The sequence below is a fragment of the Haliotis rubra genome, unplaced genomic scaffold, assembly GCF_003918875.1.
Source record: "Haliotis rubra isolate DU_JTF1 unplaced genomic scaffold, ASM391887v1 Scf159, whole genome shotgun sequence".
Taxonomy (NCBI): domain Eukaryota; kingdom Metazoa; phylum Mollusca; class Gastropoda; order Lepetellida; family Haliotidae; genus Haliotis; species Haliotis rubra.
The window spans coordinates 844,429-861,117 of NW_025765547.1; the positions used below are offsets into that span (position 1 = coordinate 844,429).

Below are 16,689 nucleotides of genomic sequence, written 5' to 3' on the forward strand. Positions count from 1 at the left end.
CTCTGAATGTAGCAAGTCTAGATTCTCCACAGGTGTAGGCATCCCTAACTCACTGGGGCCCCTTTTCAGTATAAGTGTAGCTGCTTGTTTCCACCATCTACATGTTTTCAGAGACCAAGCTTTAGTCTAAATTTTGAGTTTTGAAGGTTTTCCTGGAGCTGAAACATCTCATCCTGACTAATTCTGCCACAAAAAATGTTTTGGATCAAATTATCTGGTACTGTAAGAAAATCTGAAATGGGTTGGTCAAAGGATACACTGAATTAGCTTAGATTTTCAGCTTCAGCGAACCCTTAACAAGAGCCCTAACGAGCAGCGGAGGCTCCACTTGCATCAGATTAACGGTGTACCTGCTTCACTGACCTCGATCTGTCTGCTTCAGTACATCACTGACCTCGATCTGTGTGTTTCTGTAACATGTCCATTAGCACCTATCATCTCTTACCTGAGGGGGTCAAGTTATCAATTCACCATCGTATGTTTGTAATTAGTGTGTGATTAGTCAAGTGAGCTTATGTCCTGGGCTGTTTGTCCAGGGTGCCATGCATCATATGAAACAATTTCTGTCCAGAATCCCCATTACGTATGAAATTGTAACTTCACATGCTTGTTCCAATCATTGATGACGTCACAATTTGTTCAACATCTTCACATACGATTTTCAATATGGCTGCCAAAGAAATTTGGTTCATGTATTGTTGGAAGTGGGGCTCAATATGTATTTTCCTTTTTCATGATTTTTTAAATTTTAATGTTGACTTAGCTTTGCAGTTTGACCGTGCCTGTATTTAAGTAATTACTGTGTAAAATAACACATAAAGATCAATTTTGATCTCAATGGACTATTGCAATTTAAATATGTGTCAGACACTGCTGATTTGAGAATGTTACAGACATAAAGATCAATTTCAATCAATGGACTATTGTAATTTAAATATTTGTCGGACACTGATGATTTGAGAATATTACAGACAAAAGTTACTGTAATCAAAGTGCAGTAACTATGATAGCTTGGAGACATTTGAATGTTTATTTTGTTGACCTTTTCAGTTTGACCATCATTGTAACTAAGTAATATTGTGTAATTAACACAGAGAGATCAATACCAATCACAAAGGGCCACTGAAATGACAAAGTGTACAAATCCATTGTAATTTAAGTGTCACTGATGATTTGAGATTATGTAGACATGCCCTCAGACAAAAGTTACTGTGATCAAGTTGCATTATCTATGTAGCTTTTGAATGTTGTTTGGGGTCAAAAGTCAAAAGTCACTCTAAAAATAAATTTTCTTTTTCTTTGAAAGTATTTACATTATCAAGGATATAATAAGGGTTTGGTTGATTTGAAAATTTGTACCTAAGAAAAAATAAATATAATTAGAATATTAAGCTGGAAATATAGTTTTCCCATAATATTTATTTCTGATACTGAATTGGTAATTTAAATCTACATCACCTAGTCCAACAGGCTCCATAACTTTCATTGAAGAGAAGATTAATTTCTTTTTAATTACTCTGTAAATAAGACTGAAATTCAGTTTAATGAGCTCCCTTGCCCAGGTGACAGTTTTATTGCTACCCCCCTTTTGAGCTTTTACATCATCTTCACCATAGAGACTGGGGAGCATTATTGACATGTGGGGGAGTAGGGTACAAAGAGTTACCTCCCCTAGTTAATGCCCTTGACCTTGCTAACAGAGAGCTGTGATAAAGAAGTTAGAAGTGTTTGTAATTGTTTTAACTCAGGATTGAGGTGTTATTTCACACTTTAGGTAAGTCAGATACATTCCTACTCACTTTTTAGCCATTTTCCCTCAAAACTGGCCAATAATGGGTCCAGGAAACATTATGAGGGAATGTTTACAAACATGGACAGAGCCCGTCTGATTTTACCATGTGGTATTCCCCTGGTTGGAGTGATCCTCGGCATGTAACCAGTGCATTGTTATCTTCCCAGGTAGGGTCAGAGCCTGAGGGGGGCTGGAGGGAGCAGGTCACTGTCATTGCTGCTGCTCTGGTTCTATAGACTCTTTATATTTGCTGGCCATAGATTGCTTGGTGTTCTGACAGGGTCTCAACTGTCAGTGATAGCCGAGATTGTATTCTCACTTCCTGCTGAATTAATGTACACCAGCTGTAAATATGCCTGTTCACATCTTGGCTTCAGTTTTAAAGCGGGGTCCATGAAACTTGAATAATTATTCACAAGGAATCACTTCTGCCCTGAAATGAAAAAGATTTAAAAGTCAGATTTAACAATGAAACTGAACTTTTTGACACATGTATAAGCTTGTTATTTACGACTTTAAAAACTTAGATTTCAATGATCAGAATTTGGGTATTACTTTAGATTAGAGACAAAGAAGTCTGACAGGGTTAGGTTTATAATGTCAGCGGCTTACTCATCCTCGTCAGTAATGAATTGTTAAGTAATGAGTCATTGATATAGTGTCAACATAACAGATCAATTGATCAACTCATCGGTGTATTTACAGTCCAATGTATCACATCATCTTCACTTTACCTGCTATTGTTAGCCTCGTAATCGTTGTTCGTGATGTGTTCTGATGAATATTGATTACTGATTGTACTGCCATTGATTACTACAACATTACTGTGTATTATCCTTGCACCCACCCACTCCTGGTGCACTGGGGTGTAGAGATCTCTGGCGCTAAAGTGAAACCAGCTGACAAAGTTGTTGCCATAGTAATGCTTGGAAATGTAGGAAAAAGATGTGTGGGTACTAGTAATTGAATAAGCAGGTATATTAAAAACACATGTTCAATGAGGCATTGATTGATTGAAGCCGATTACTTCTGTTCCAGCTAATTTCATCGAATATTTGTTGCTACTAAGGAATCGATCAGCTAATCTGTGATCAATCATTTTCCGTAGATCTTTGTTCGTTCAGATCAATATATTTGTTGGCAGATAATAATGTTGAGTCTCAATCATCAAATATCTGAAAACTTTCCCAGCCTGGTAATGCAGTGTATTTGTGATATTATCATTTACAAGTTTTGTTTTCTTATTTATGGGAATTTACTTTCGAGATATTTGATTAAAGATTGTTCTAATTCAGGAATATTTGACATTCAATTGCAGTTTTGAAATTTTGAAAAATACATCCCATTCCTAACATTGAAACTTTCATGATTATCTCAAAAATATGTACCTGTTAAGTTAATTAAGCCAATTAAAAAGAAATTTTTGAATCTGTAATAGTGTTAATGGTGCTAAGAATATTTTGTAATCTTTTCATCAATTTTTTAACTAGATTTACAAGAAAAACCAAAAAACAGCCTTTACTTCCTTACCATCTCTGAATTTTAGATCTCAATTTTGGACCAACACCAACATTATCTGGAAAGACATTTATATTTTGTCTGCAAAGATATTAATACCTTCTTGAACTATTCTTAAGATAAAAAACCCTCATAAATTCCCTATGTTAGAGATTATTCCAGAATGTTTTCATTGATCTTTTGCCAAACTTGCCAAATGTTGATAGTGTGTTCATCCTTCATGTATACTAAATAAATGCTATCTTCTCGTAACTCATTTTTGACAGGCTGATATGTTTAAAAATGATGTGATGAAAAGTTCTTGCCTACCATATTTTTTTCAGTAAGGGGACACAACTCTGCCACTCCTCATGTTTTTCATCCATGCAGATCAACTGCTGATAAATGAATGGTTCATGGTTGTTTGTCCCACTTTAAAGAGGGGTTATGTGGACAATTCAGGGAAGTGATAAATATAAAAGAATCCATATTCTAAAAGTCAGTGCCAGTTATTCGATTATGATGTGATTTCATTTTCTTTGTCACAGATTTACACAAAGTGTGTGCTATTTTTATGTTAATAGCTTAAGAAAAATTGTTGAAATCAGTTTGTAAAAATAACAATGTCAACTATAATGCTAACAAAGTGCTCACAACATCATACACAAAAGAACTGCTGAAGAAATATAAAATCAACAACTTTGTTGAGTGCGATAATACAAAACAAACCCCAGTCGATCTGTTGTCAGCCAATCAAGAAATAGTATTCTATCTGTGTGTATGGCCTTATTTGTTTAGAAATTTGTGTTGGTGGAAATTTCAGATGGTAAATGGTAAAAGTCTACCCGAAGGTAACAGTGTTGGTGATACGATCAGCAAGTGAAAACTCTTTCGCACAAAACAATAATAGAAATGTCATTAAATGGAAAATGCAGCTTTGCGTCGACTGACAGATATGATCTGTACATTGATTAATGACAAACTGTGTAACAGATTGTCTATACCAGTTGGAAAATATCTGATGACCAGCTTCCTTATTGTAAACATCCATACACGTCAGTGGGATGGTCTGTTTGGATAACATGTCGACATAACATTTGTGACGTCACTTGCTCGTCATGCTTGACCCTGTTTACATGACATGTTACCACACTGAGAGGTTTGGGACCAGGACAGACGGACAGAAATATTTATTCTTAACCTTACAACATGTGTCAATAGCAAGGTGTACAAGAGAGATAGTACAAGCTGAATGGCCCTTGACCTTACACAGGCTGATATATGTCATAAAATCCAGTACAGCTCTCTGGTGACACATGGGCCTCTTCAAACTACACAATAAATCTCAGTTCCGTGAAGGAGTGGAAATCTTTGTGTGTTATGATGTATGTTCTCTCTGTGGTTATTATGTCATTGTTTTGTGCCCCTGATGTGATATCGCTGGAATATTGCTAAAAGCGGCATAAAAATAAACTCACTCATTGTTTTGTGCATCTCTCACTCAAGGATGTTTAATCAATGCTACAAATTTCAAGGCCTTTGCACAACTTCCTAAAAGTTTGATCGCAGACATCTGACCAAAATCACATAATTGTTTTTTCCATAAAAAGCACAAAATATATAAATCTACATCCCCAATTAGTTTTTGAGTAGTTTGCATACAAATATGAAAATAAAATCAATAAACCCAACAGTATAGCAGTACTGTACATAATTACTCATGGTAACCCTTTCAGCTTGAGTACCTGTGTGTCTTTTGGAGTCATTATATATATGTATGCTGATTGAATCTGGGCTTCATGCACACAGCTCTTCTGTTTGAGAGATCAATAACTCAGAACATCTTGCTTTTTGTACGTGTGACATGTATGTTGATTATGTCTGTGTGACCTACTTGAGGCACATGAAGCTGACAACAGCTGTTTTGACGAGAGCATATTAGGGCTGGCTAAGACAAATTGATAACTGGAAATATCGTTGATGAGAATAATAATTTACGATTATCAATATGAAAACTTTGTCATCAATAATATCTTTCATTAACTCACACAGTACACAAAGTTCATCTTTATTCCTTGGTCACTTCTAAATCAAGAAGACTGTTTTTGTAGTAATCCATGCATCAAAGTTTCACTGCTCATCAGGGACATGAAATATGTTGAAATATTTGTTACTTTTTTAAAGATATATTTGCTCAAGGTTACTTTTCCAATATTTATTGATAATCAATCAATATTTTGTTTTTAATCATTAATCTCTATGATCTATACTGATAGCCAGCCCTTGAATATAATTTGTTATAAGTGAAGTCATTGGTTAAAAATCCCAGTAGTACAGATCCAAAGGAGTAAAAATGATTTAATACCCAAATACAACTATCAACCCCCCAATATAAATTATAACATTTGAATAGATAGTCAAACCTCAGTTTGTCCAAATAGAACATGGAGCACTGTAGCTTTAACTGAAGGCTTGATTTGTTATGATCACAAACTCTGTATGACAATCAAAATACATATGATATACATTTCATACCGACCTCAGCCACTTGATCTGTGTATACAAACAAGTTCAAGGAAGACATCTATTACAGTACACTATATAATAGGTTGAAATATGAGGTGCGAAAGATACATGACATTATAAATCAGTTTCACTTCTCTGAGAGCTCTGTATCAACTTGACCGAGATATAAATAGCCAAACAGAATTAAGATCAAATCAATTTTGCACAAACACATGTATGACATTTGTATGGTTGTTGTAACAAAGCTAAGTGACTACAAATATGATCGATGTTTAGGACCAGGCTATGTAAACTTTAAAGTGTATGTATTTTCCGGTACAGTATTTCTGCATTAAACTGCCCAAGTTTCAAAACTAACTGAAAATATGACTTGACAGCATCATGGACTGATGTAATGATTTTCTTATTGATGTTTTTGAACAGCAAGTGTTGCAAGCTGCTGTTCTTGCATTCTGTATTATACTTTGTCTCACAGTTCTTGTCCAGGGAAGGGATTGTGACGGGAGAGGTCCCTCGTAAGTACATTGTATACACTGTATGTTTGACTGGCATTTTAGAAGTTGTGTCAATGTCGTTCACTTTCAAATTTCTTCTACATTAATTCACAGCTACATGTATTTTGCAGACACCTATCTGACATGTTTGTTTAATGCTAACCATAGAATTGTATGGGACAGCTTTACCAGCTTTACCAGAATAGGGTGATAAGGATCAAATAGGAAGAAAAAAATGTCTTTCTTGCATTTGTGTGGTTTCATTTGCTTGTACGCTAAAATTGAATATCAGAAGTTTATATTTAACATCAACATCAAACTGTCTTGAAAATGGACATTCCTCACTAGTGAAACCAGTTGTACCCACATTTTGACAAACAGTGCTTAGGAGGCTATTGCAGTAATTTCTACCAGTATATACGATTGGAATGGTACTTTGTGGAATTCTTGTATTCCAATATAATGTATCCGGTATGTATCGCAAGTGATCATATTTGTCAGTACACAGCTAATAATGTTTCACAAGGTTTATTGAAGTCATTCAGTTTGTTACCTAATGTGCTTAGTGATATCTTGACCTTTCAAACTGTTTAATGTTCATGATTGAGCTTATTCAGAGACGTTGTGTGTTAGTGACTGTTGTGTGGTTAGTGTATCTGCGATGAAGCTATACATTCTTCCAATATTTACCGTACTCTTAATTATAGCTTAAAATAACAAGACTGGTTACTGTTGTAGTAGAAAGGAAACAATTTATCAAAATGGCAATCTATTGCAGTTATTTGCCCTTGAATTTTTCTTGAATAAAGGCATTTCAAAACATCAGTGGTATTGTCGATAGTATGCATAGCAATTGATAGATTCAATAGTTGCAAATATACGAAACATAAACTGTGCTTCAGAAATCTCAAGTTTTGCTGTCATATTGATAACCTGGACTGTGGTGAATTGTAAGGCTTGTGCTAACTTCAGATAGTTACTTGAGGGGAGGAAATTGGCCTACTTTGACAACGTCAGCAACACTTTTTGCTTTTGTGTTACCTTGATATCAATGTCAAACCCAAAGTAACATATGTTATATTTGGGATTACACTTTCTTTGTAAAGTACAGATTCTAGTACTTTTGTTGGATTGAGTTGGATCTGTACTTTACAAAGAAAGTGTAATCCCAAATATAACATATGTTACATTTGACCACTTTCTATTAATGGCATTGTGTATTTCAAACCCAAAGGTTAGTTATATTCTATCACAATTGTGAAAACGACCCAAGTAGTCACCCCTACTTTTGGGCATCAAAACCAATTTTGATACATCTCATGGTATCCCAGTTTCATAGATTGGTGTCCACCATGTCAGTCACGGGATTGTCTGGTCTTACTCTTTTGTGTCTGTTTTTTGTCATATCCATTATTCATTTGAATTAGATGTAGGTAAAATCTCGACATGATTATGTATTTACAGACTAACTTATATGCCAAAATATTGCAGCGTTAAACAATCTGTCCTAAGCATCCTTGCTCAGAGTAAATTCTGCTACAGTATAGGTTCCAGGAAAATACTGTTTTGACATATGGGTGTGTCTGACAATGGAAGTCAGTTTTGACAAGCGGGAGTGCCTCAGATGAGATTACCGTTAATCCAGTGGAATGATGCTGCGTTTGTGGTCAGTCAACACGACTGGAACATATCCGTGCAATTAGGTCATGCAATGAGGGCACCATTGGGCAGGTCTGGTTGCCTTTGGGTCATTGGCTGCATATGCAGGATTCTGTGGGTAAACAAGAAGGCAACATAAGTGTCACTTATGTCCGGAGGCCTGTACTTGAATATTTGAGTTATTTATATCTGAATCATTTTATGCAACTTTACAACTGAAAAACAAGATGCATACATAAATGTACTTTCATGCCTGTATATATATTCGTAATACATGTATTTATACTTTTTTGTGATTGTTATTATTAAGATCTTGATGCGTTACAGTTTGCACAGTAACCAGTTCCTTTTTTACTGTGTCCTTAGTGTCCTACCAACTGTCACACTTGTGAAGAAACTGTTTACACCCTGTTTACAGTTTTCAACACAAATAGTATCAACCTGTTTAAAATAATTTAAGCGTAATTGATTAAATGTTTTCCTTTTTGAAACAGGTTTTAGCAAATGGGTAAAAGGTTTTCAGGGAAGTATTTCCCTGAATATATGTAAAATAAAATTATTATAACAGCAATACTTTTGTGCCTCCACAAGAACCACAGTGGTAAGTATGCTGTTATAAGCAAGCATCCATTCTCTTACTTTATACATATAGGACAGGACTTAGCATCAGGTAAGACCCTGGTGGTCTGTGTCAGATGCTGGTGGAACAGCTAAAATAAGACAGGCGCTGGCATGTTTGATCAGGTTGGCCACCAGAGTTACTCAGCCTGTCAGTGTTGCATGTCACAGACTGCTTGACCTCGTAAATCAGGTTTCGAATTAACCTGTGGTGTAGTCTTGGTGTAGTCTTGCAGTGGCCGGAATGTTTGAGAGAAAGCATGCAACCTCCATTGAAATTTGTTTAGAGCTGGTCACATGTGGCCCAGTTGGCTGTGCAATTCACTATGCAGAGTTACTTCCCTTAGGTGTGCTTGAATCTTATGATGATGGGTTTGAATCTTGGTCTATCAGCACCATACTCAGCCTTAGAGTCCTGATGACTCTGCTTATCTTTGAGTGGTGGTGGGGTCAATTGGGTCGCATTCCAGTCATTTGCCAGTCATGCTTGTGTTTTGTTGTCAGATACTATAAACTGATTGCTAGTAAATTGCTGGACATGAGAAACTCACAGCTGAATGGGTAGCCTAGTGGCTAAAGTGTGTCACGAAGACCCGGTTTCCATGGCCAGTCATTGAGATGATCTATAAACAAAAGTGGAATTTGTGGATGTTTTGGTGGTTTATTAATGTATGTTTAACAGTCTCCCTTTATTTTATATGTTTGTGGTTTTTCTGTATCACACTAGATAATGGGCTAAAGTTCATTTAACTGATATCCTGTTCAAATTTGTGTTAAACTTACCTAAACTCACTCAAGGTCTTTGTCAGTATTTCTTGACCCTAAAACTTAAGGGAGTGCGGTGTGGGGTAGCCTAGTGGTGAAATCCCCACCAAGATGGGTACATGGGTCATGTGAAGCCCATTTCTGGTGTCCCCGCCCGTGATGTTGCTGGAATATTGCTAAAAGCAGCGTGAAACCAAACTCAGTCAGTCAGGGAGTCTTGATTTATATTTTCAACAGATTAGTTGCAGTCAGTATTTTTAACGGTTCATATATCATGTACAGTACGTCAAGTTCCACAACGTGACAAACACCTAAGACAAGCTCAACTGTGGTCTTTCTGCTTCCAAATGATATGCAGTGACACCTGAAGTACTGTTCCAGGCAACATTAATCCGTATTGACTCACTGCCTCACTCCCTCCAGTGCTGGTCAAGGATATCAATAAAACAATCTTTCAGAATATGATCTGTCAATATTCAAGAAGAACCCATATGAAATCTTAAACCCTGTTGGAAATTATTTCAAATCTTTAAAGTTTCTGTAATTGTTAATCAAGTTTCAATAACCAAGTGGTCGGCATACAGTGACACTTGTACAAGCTGCTATCCATTTGGTCTCTTGGACACAATAATGGCCTTCATTCAGCTCCTACATAAGCTGTATTTGTAAGTCTAATGATGGTCTGATTGTCATCAGACTCTAATTACAGTCTCACCTCACACGGAACCAATCACCGGCCCTTAATGCTCTGCAACTTGGACACCACACTCAGACGCAGACAAAACCTGGAAATAGCAAGCAAGAACAATGGTTTAATGGGTTTCGGATATCAGATGTGACTGTTAAGTCAGTAGGTGTCCGAGTTGTACTGGTGACCTTTCCTACAAACAAGGTCACTAAGTAGGAAGGGTAGGGGATGTAACAGTAGGCACTGTCTGTCTGGGACGGACACAGGATGATAGGAATTAGTGTTTCTACGTTTAACCTGATATTGTTCAGGATGGAGTCAGTGAGTTTAGTTTTACTCCGCTTTAGCAATATTCCAGCAATATCATGGTGGGGGGACTCCAGAAATGGGCTTCACACATTGTTGCCTATGTAACCTTCTTGATAGAGTGTCTTCTCAGTGAGCTGTTCTGTCCCTGACCATACCTGAAGATGTTACAAGATGGTACTTGTTGTTGCTCTGCCTTGTTCTCAGCATCAAGGTGATTTGTAGGACTTGTCAGTTTGGAGTTGGTATTTTGTGTCAGAGTGGGTTTTCATGTTGAACTGTAGCATTGGTATCTAAGTGCCCCACCTTGTACAAAATTGCAAAAGTCAACTGGTAATCAATACTGGTAAAAGTAGAACACACTATGTACACGCACGCACACACACAAATGCACGCACACACACACGCATGCACATACCATGCACTCATACAATTTTTTTTCTCTTTCTCTCTCTCACTCACTCACTCACACACAGAGATGTTCAGGTTTTGCTTTCTGAAATGAAAGGCCAAATGATTATTTATTTTGTCCACCTCATGTTACATCAGAACCGTCATTTCCGTCCATTGTCTCCAGTTATCCCTTCCTTGCAGTCAGACTCTTTTGTCATTTTGGAAGTTAATAGATTCATCACTATGGTAATGGGACAGTATTCCCTATTCAGAATTGAAAGTACCAGTTCAGTGTTTGCTGTTAAAATGTTAGCCTAGCGCAGTCTTATCATTGGTGAAATCGAGAAATTTGGACTTCCTGTATACAGGGAAATGATAAAATGGATTGTGATCACACTTTATTCAGTTTCACAGGGTTTTACATGACGCATGCAGGGGTGGAAATAACTTTAAAATTGCTAGTGTACTCCGGTACAGTGGCACATGTAAAATCACTTGCCCTGATCATTTTTCCACGATACTGGCCGATTTTCTTGTTGATTTTTTAAATAAACAACATAATTAACATTGGAAATTCAACTGGACACTGGTACAGCGTGACATACAAATTTGCTAGCCCGACAGAAAAAAACACTGGACTCGGGCGTCGGGCAATGGGTTATTTCCACCCCTAGCATGTTTCCTGATTATTTGACGTAACAATTTTGTAAAAGACTCTCAAAGTATCATCATACGAGTCAAGCTAGACGCAAGCTTTATGGGTGACCGTCAGAATTCAGTTCAATAAAATCAATTTGATAAGCATACAATGAGAGTTTTCGATAATAGTTTGAGTTTTACAGAGCTGTCAGATTGTTCCAGAGAACTCAGAGGAGACAGTAATCCTGGCTGTTTGATTTGAACTATGCTGTAGTTGCATTTGGTGGTGTGACATACACAGTTACATACTGAGAATAATTAACACAAATATCATGCCAATGAAGTGATTTGTTGGGACTCACCTTTGCAATTGGTAACTTGTCACAAAGTTCACAAATGTTGTCAGTAAATAATCTTCTTCCTTTTTTCATGCTAAAGGTCATTAGATATTTCTTTCAGTTCATGTCAATAACTGTACGTTACAGTGAATAATCACAAGTGCAATTATTTGTTCAGTATACTGGAGTTTGTTATGACAGAATTTAACAATGGAAATATTACTATTTATTAACTAATTATAGAAATGACAATACAAAACAAAACAATTAAATCTTTGCAGAACTCTTGCTTTTTGATTTACCCAAAGAAATGTTAAATTTTCATGACTCCCTAATATTTAAAATGACTCCCCCAAAATAAAGTCACCATGGCTTCCATTTTTTAACGTCTCTGTAAAACCCTGGTTTTAAATGTGTTTGGTTTGTGAATTGGGGTTCTATTTTGATGCTCCTGTATATTATATTTTAAAAAATCAGCTTGGATTTTATTTTGAGGTGAGATTGGCAAGAAAATCATTTCTGAACTTTTCTGTATCCAAAACTTTGTCTGCTTTCTTGAATTTGTCTTTTTTCCAACTTTAGTTTGCGATGATATACAGTGAATTAGGAGCTGAGCTTGATAGATGAGTATACACAACATTATCTGCAGAGTGGTTTTCAAAGTTGTGGACTGCCTGAGATGTCTAAATACGATATCAGCCTTAATCATGATTGGCTCATGAACTCTGTCTCCAAGTACACTGTCTCTGGTAAGATCAAAATGACAAATAACGGACTCCAGACATTATGTCCTATAGTTGCGTTGACCAAAGAACAAGGAAGGACTAAAACATTATTACATTCAGTCGGGAATTAAATGATTTTGGGAATTACATGACATTTGTTCCTGTAGTATCAATGTGATCATTAATTTTGGTGTCTTTCTTTTACGTCATGCAGGTATCCTGTATTTCAAAGTGATTTATGTGGAATGTAATTTGATACAAGAAGGAAGACCGCAAGATTAATTACAAATGGATGTTCAATAAGAAGATTATAAGTCTGTATAAATGCCCTGCCATCAGGTTTCAAAGTACCACTTTACTGGGTTTGAAACTTTGCCATGTACTTTAAGGTGAACTTAGAGATGTACTTTCACTCAAGTAACTTAGCAATGTACTTTCAAGTAAACTTAATGATGTACTTTCACTCAAGTAACTTAGCAGTGTACTTTCAAGTTAACTTAATGATGTGCTTTCACTTAAGTAACTTAGCACTGTACTTTCAAGTAAACTTAATGATGTACTTTCACTCAAGTAACTTAGCACTGTACTTTCAAGTAAACTTAATGATGTACTTTCACTTAAGTAACTTAGCACTGTACTTTCAAGTAAACTTAATGATGTACTTTCACTTAAGTAACTTAGCACTGTACTATCAAGTAAACTTAATGATGTACTTTCACTCAAGTAACTTAGCACTGTACTATCAAGTAAACTTAATGATGTACTTTCACTTAAGTAACTTAGCACTGTACTTTCAAGTAAACTTAATGATGTACTTTCACTTAAGTAACTTAGCACTGTACTTTCAAGTAAACTTAATGATGTACTTTCACTCAAGTAACTTAGCACTGTACTTTCAAGTAAACTTAATGATGTACTTTCACTCAAGTAACTTAGCACTGTACTTTCAAGTAAACTTAGCACTGTACTTTCAAGTAAACTTAATGATGTACTTTCACTCAAGTAACTTAGCACTGTACTTTCAAGTAAACTTAATGATGTACTTTCACTTAAGTAACTTAGCACTGTACTTTCAAGTCAACTTAATGATGTACTTTCACTCAAGTAACTTAGCACTGTACTATCAAGTAAACTTAATGATGTACTTTAACTCAAGTAAACTTGACGGTATGTGATTTTCCCGATATGCAGGTGTATTCAGGAATGTAAGGAATAAACATGGAAGGATGATACCTAAATTACAACTCCTTGTCTTGCTCATAGTAAATGAGGTCACTCTGTTCTGAAAGTGCAGTAAAATTTATTGAGTTAGCGCTATATTCAAACCTGCAGCTAAATATCATGTTAAGTGCCCTGTGGCATACTTCAAAACAAGTATGTTCCTATCCCTGCATAGTCATTGATTGTATATCACCAGGGTTTTACTTAACATGCATATGTGCATCCAGTACGCTCAAATATAGAGAATGGATGCAGAAAAAATAAAAGGGAAGCTCAGTGTTATTCATTGTACCCACAACACATCTATGACTTTGTTAAGTGTTTGTTTCATTCAGAGCAGTTACATGCATCATTTCATCCATCAGTCCTCATGATCAATGATTCATTCCAGGCTCTAAGGGGCGGTGGGGTAGCCCAGTGGTTAAAGCGTCCGCTCGTCACGCCGAAGACCCAGGTTCGAATCCCCACATGGGTACAATGTGTGAAGCCAATTTCTGGTGTCCCCGCCGTGAGAAATTATTTAAAACTAAAACCAAACTCAGTCAGTCAGTCCAGGCTCTAAAGAAATTATTAAAACAAAAACATACAAACATCTAAACTTCTTTATTTTGACAATTCAGGTGACGTTTCGGTCTAGATTCTTATACCAATGATCATTCCCCCATATACTTGAAACGTCACCAATTTCAAAATAAAGAAGTTGATCATCCATAAAGTTCTGTCATCTCTATACCAACTTCCAGAATGCCACTCTCTACACTGTTACTTCATAAGATCCTCATATGGCCCGCAAGGATCCTTAAGACTGATTACTGGGGGTCCCTGGGACACCGAAGTCTGTGAATCGAGGTAAAACCCTGTATCACAATACCAGCACAGCCTTATTAAATATATTGTAACACAGTTACATCTGTCAATTCGTCTCCTACCTTTTGAGCTTGATGTCTCCAAGTTCCATGACAATTGCCCTCAAGTTGAGACGTAGCAGTAACGCATCTCGGGATTGAAATCCCATGGATATTGGAGTGCACTGAAGTGTGTCACATTATTACTGAGATCATGACTTATGAAGCATGTCTTCACTGGTTCGTCCCATTGTCTGGCCAGGGATATTAAGTCCTCCCTTTTATCTGTTAAAGGAGAACTAAAATTCATGATAAGACTTCATAACCCCTACAAGCAACCTGTCATTATAACAGCACAGGGACTCAAGTTGGATCTGTCACATTGCCAGGCTAGTCCAGAGTCAGTCAAGTGTGTCTTATTCAAATCTTGCCTACCCTTCATCCATTGTGTGTGGAGATGCACCCGTGCTATAGTTTGTTGAAGTCATGTTGGCACAAATGACTGAATCGTCCTGCGAAGGTGGGGCAACTTGTGGGTCGACTGGTCACTGTCAAATATCAGTGTGACGCTGAAGGCTGGGATCCACGCTGTGTTGATATTACACCTGGGCCTTCAGCCTCAAATATCCCTACTCGGCCTTGGAATGCTTGTTTAAACTTACCTTTGTCGGGGTATAGGTAACACTGTACCTGATTTGGTTGGAGATTTACTGTGCATTGGACCATGGGGCAAGGTGATTCAAAACAGGTAAGATGTATTAACTTTGATTGATGTTCACCTTGCATATTCTGAGACGGGTCGGATGCGTTCAGGTAGCGTTCACATTGCTTGGCATGCTACACATTCCAGAGGTTTAACTTCAGGCTGGATCTTATTCCCAAATCTTATGCACTGCTCTGCACTGGAAGAAATACCAAAGATTCTTTTCAATTAAAATTGCCCACAAACAAATATGGCAGTTAGAACTGCCATTGCATATGTGTGAATCAGTTGGTTGTGTTTGGAGGGGATTATCAGATTGTGTTGTGTGCACAGCTTAACCCAGTTGTCTGACCCAGGAAACTGGAAGTATATCATCACGTTATCACAACCTGCTTAGACAGGGACTTCAGTTGGATGAAAACCGTTTCTTTGCTCACGCTACACTAACATTGTTTGTTCAAGCAAGTGTCAAGAGGTGCTGACTTTGTCTTACAATTGACACTGAGGAAAGTAAATAGCGATGATATAAGTGAGTTGTTCGTCAACTTACTGTAGTGGACAGTGTCCGAAACGAGGTTTGTTTATCACGGTCTCCAGTCACTTGGATCATGTCTTGAGTTGCTGCAGATGAAGTTTGACTGACCCGTTCATCTGGACACACACGAACATACAGGGGATTGTCTGTATGTCCCTGGACGTAAGTGGACAAAATGTAGTCCGTAGACACAAGCGAACAAACAGAGGATTGTCTCATATTTGGGTGGATATGTCGTGAGGAAACGGATACTTCGTATAGTTTCTGTTCTAAAGCTTCGTCATAATTTCATTTTGACAATTTTTAGTGTTGGTTTGGAGAGTTTGTTATATGTAGAGTTTACCAAGGTTGTCGTTCATGACAATATGGCTTTAACTACACTGTCGTGGAGCTGTTTGCCACAATTGTCATGCCTCTTTTAATCAGCTTAGTGTGCTGATACATGTCTTTACCTTGTCATCTATATATAGATAAAGAAGGTTATTCATGGAAAATTGTGCCAGACCTCGTTTAAACTCACGTCAGAGTGTAATCATTAATAGAAATATGATCCTGAACTCATTTTCTGAAAAGTCCATGCTTGATTTATGGCTCAGTAATTGTGGTTCTTGTTGCTTCTGTGTCTTCTCTGGTGAGATGTTAATGAACCGTTTAGAACTCTGTTAAAGAATGCCAAGGCAGATTTATCACCTGGTAATAACAACGTGTCCATTGTGAATTGAACTTGTCACAGTTTGTACAGTCCTTACAACAGTGGATGGTACCCTGAAAATTTCTGTCAAAGGTGTCCATTGAGAATTGTACTTGTCACAATTTGTACAGTATCTATAACAGTAGATGGTTCCCTGAAAAATTTCTGTCAATGCTAGAACTATTCATTGACGAATCTGATTGTATAAGTTGTGGTGATTTTCCCATGGAACTACTGATATATGAATGTGATGC

General features: G+C 37.0%; 1 protein-coding gene and 1 long non-coding RNA gene across 4 annotated transcripts in view; one reads left to right on the top strand and one right to left on the bottom strand.

Annotated features, from left to right (window-relative positions):
* LOC124271244 (liprin-beta-2-like) overlaps positions 1 to 16,689 on the top strand; it is a 152,918-nt gene that overhangs the window by 55,493 nt on the left and 80,736 nt on the right.
* LOC124271245 lies at positions 810 to 16,515 on the bottom strand. 3 transcript variants are annotated; one of them, XR_006896982.1, is made up of 4 exons: positions 15,286 to 16,515; positions 10,067 to 10,136; positions 7,944 to 8,080; positions 810 to 2,225 (listed from the first exon to the last, which is right to left on the bottom strand). It is a non-coding gene; the product is annotated as an uncharacterized LOC124271245 (long non-coding RNA). The 3 variants fall into 3 exon arrangements; XR_006896981.1 differs by lacking the exon at positions 15,286 to 16,515 and adding an exon at positions 14,591 to 15,220; XR_006896980.1 differs by lacking the exons at positions 10,067 to 10,136; positions 15,286 to 16,515 and adding an exon at positions 8,608 to 9,083.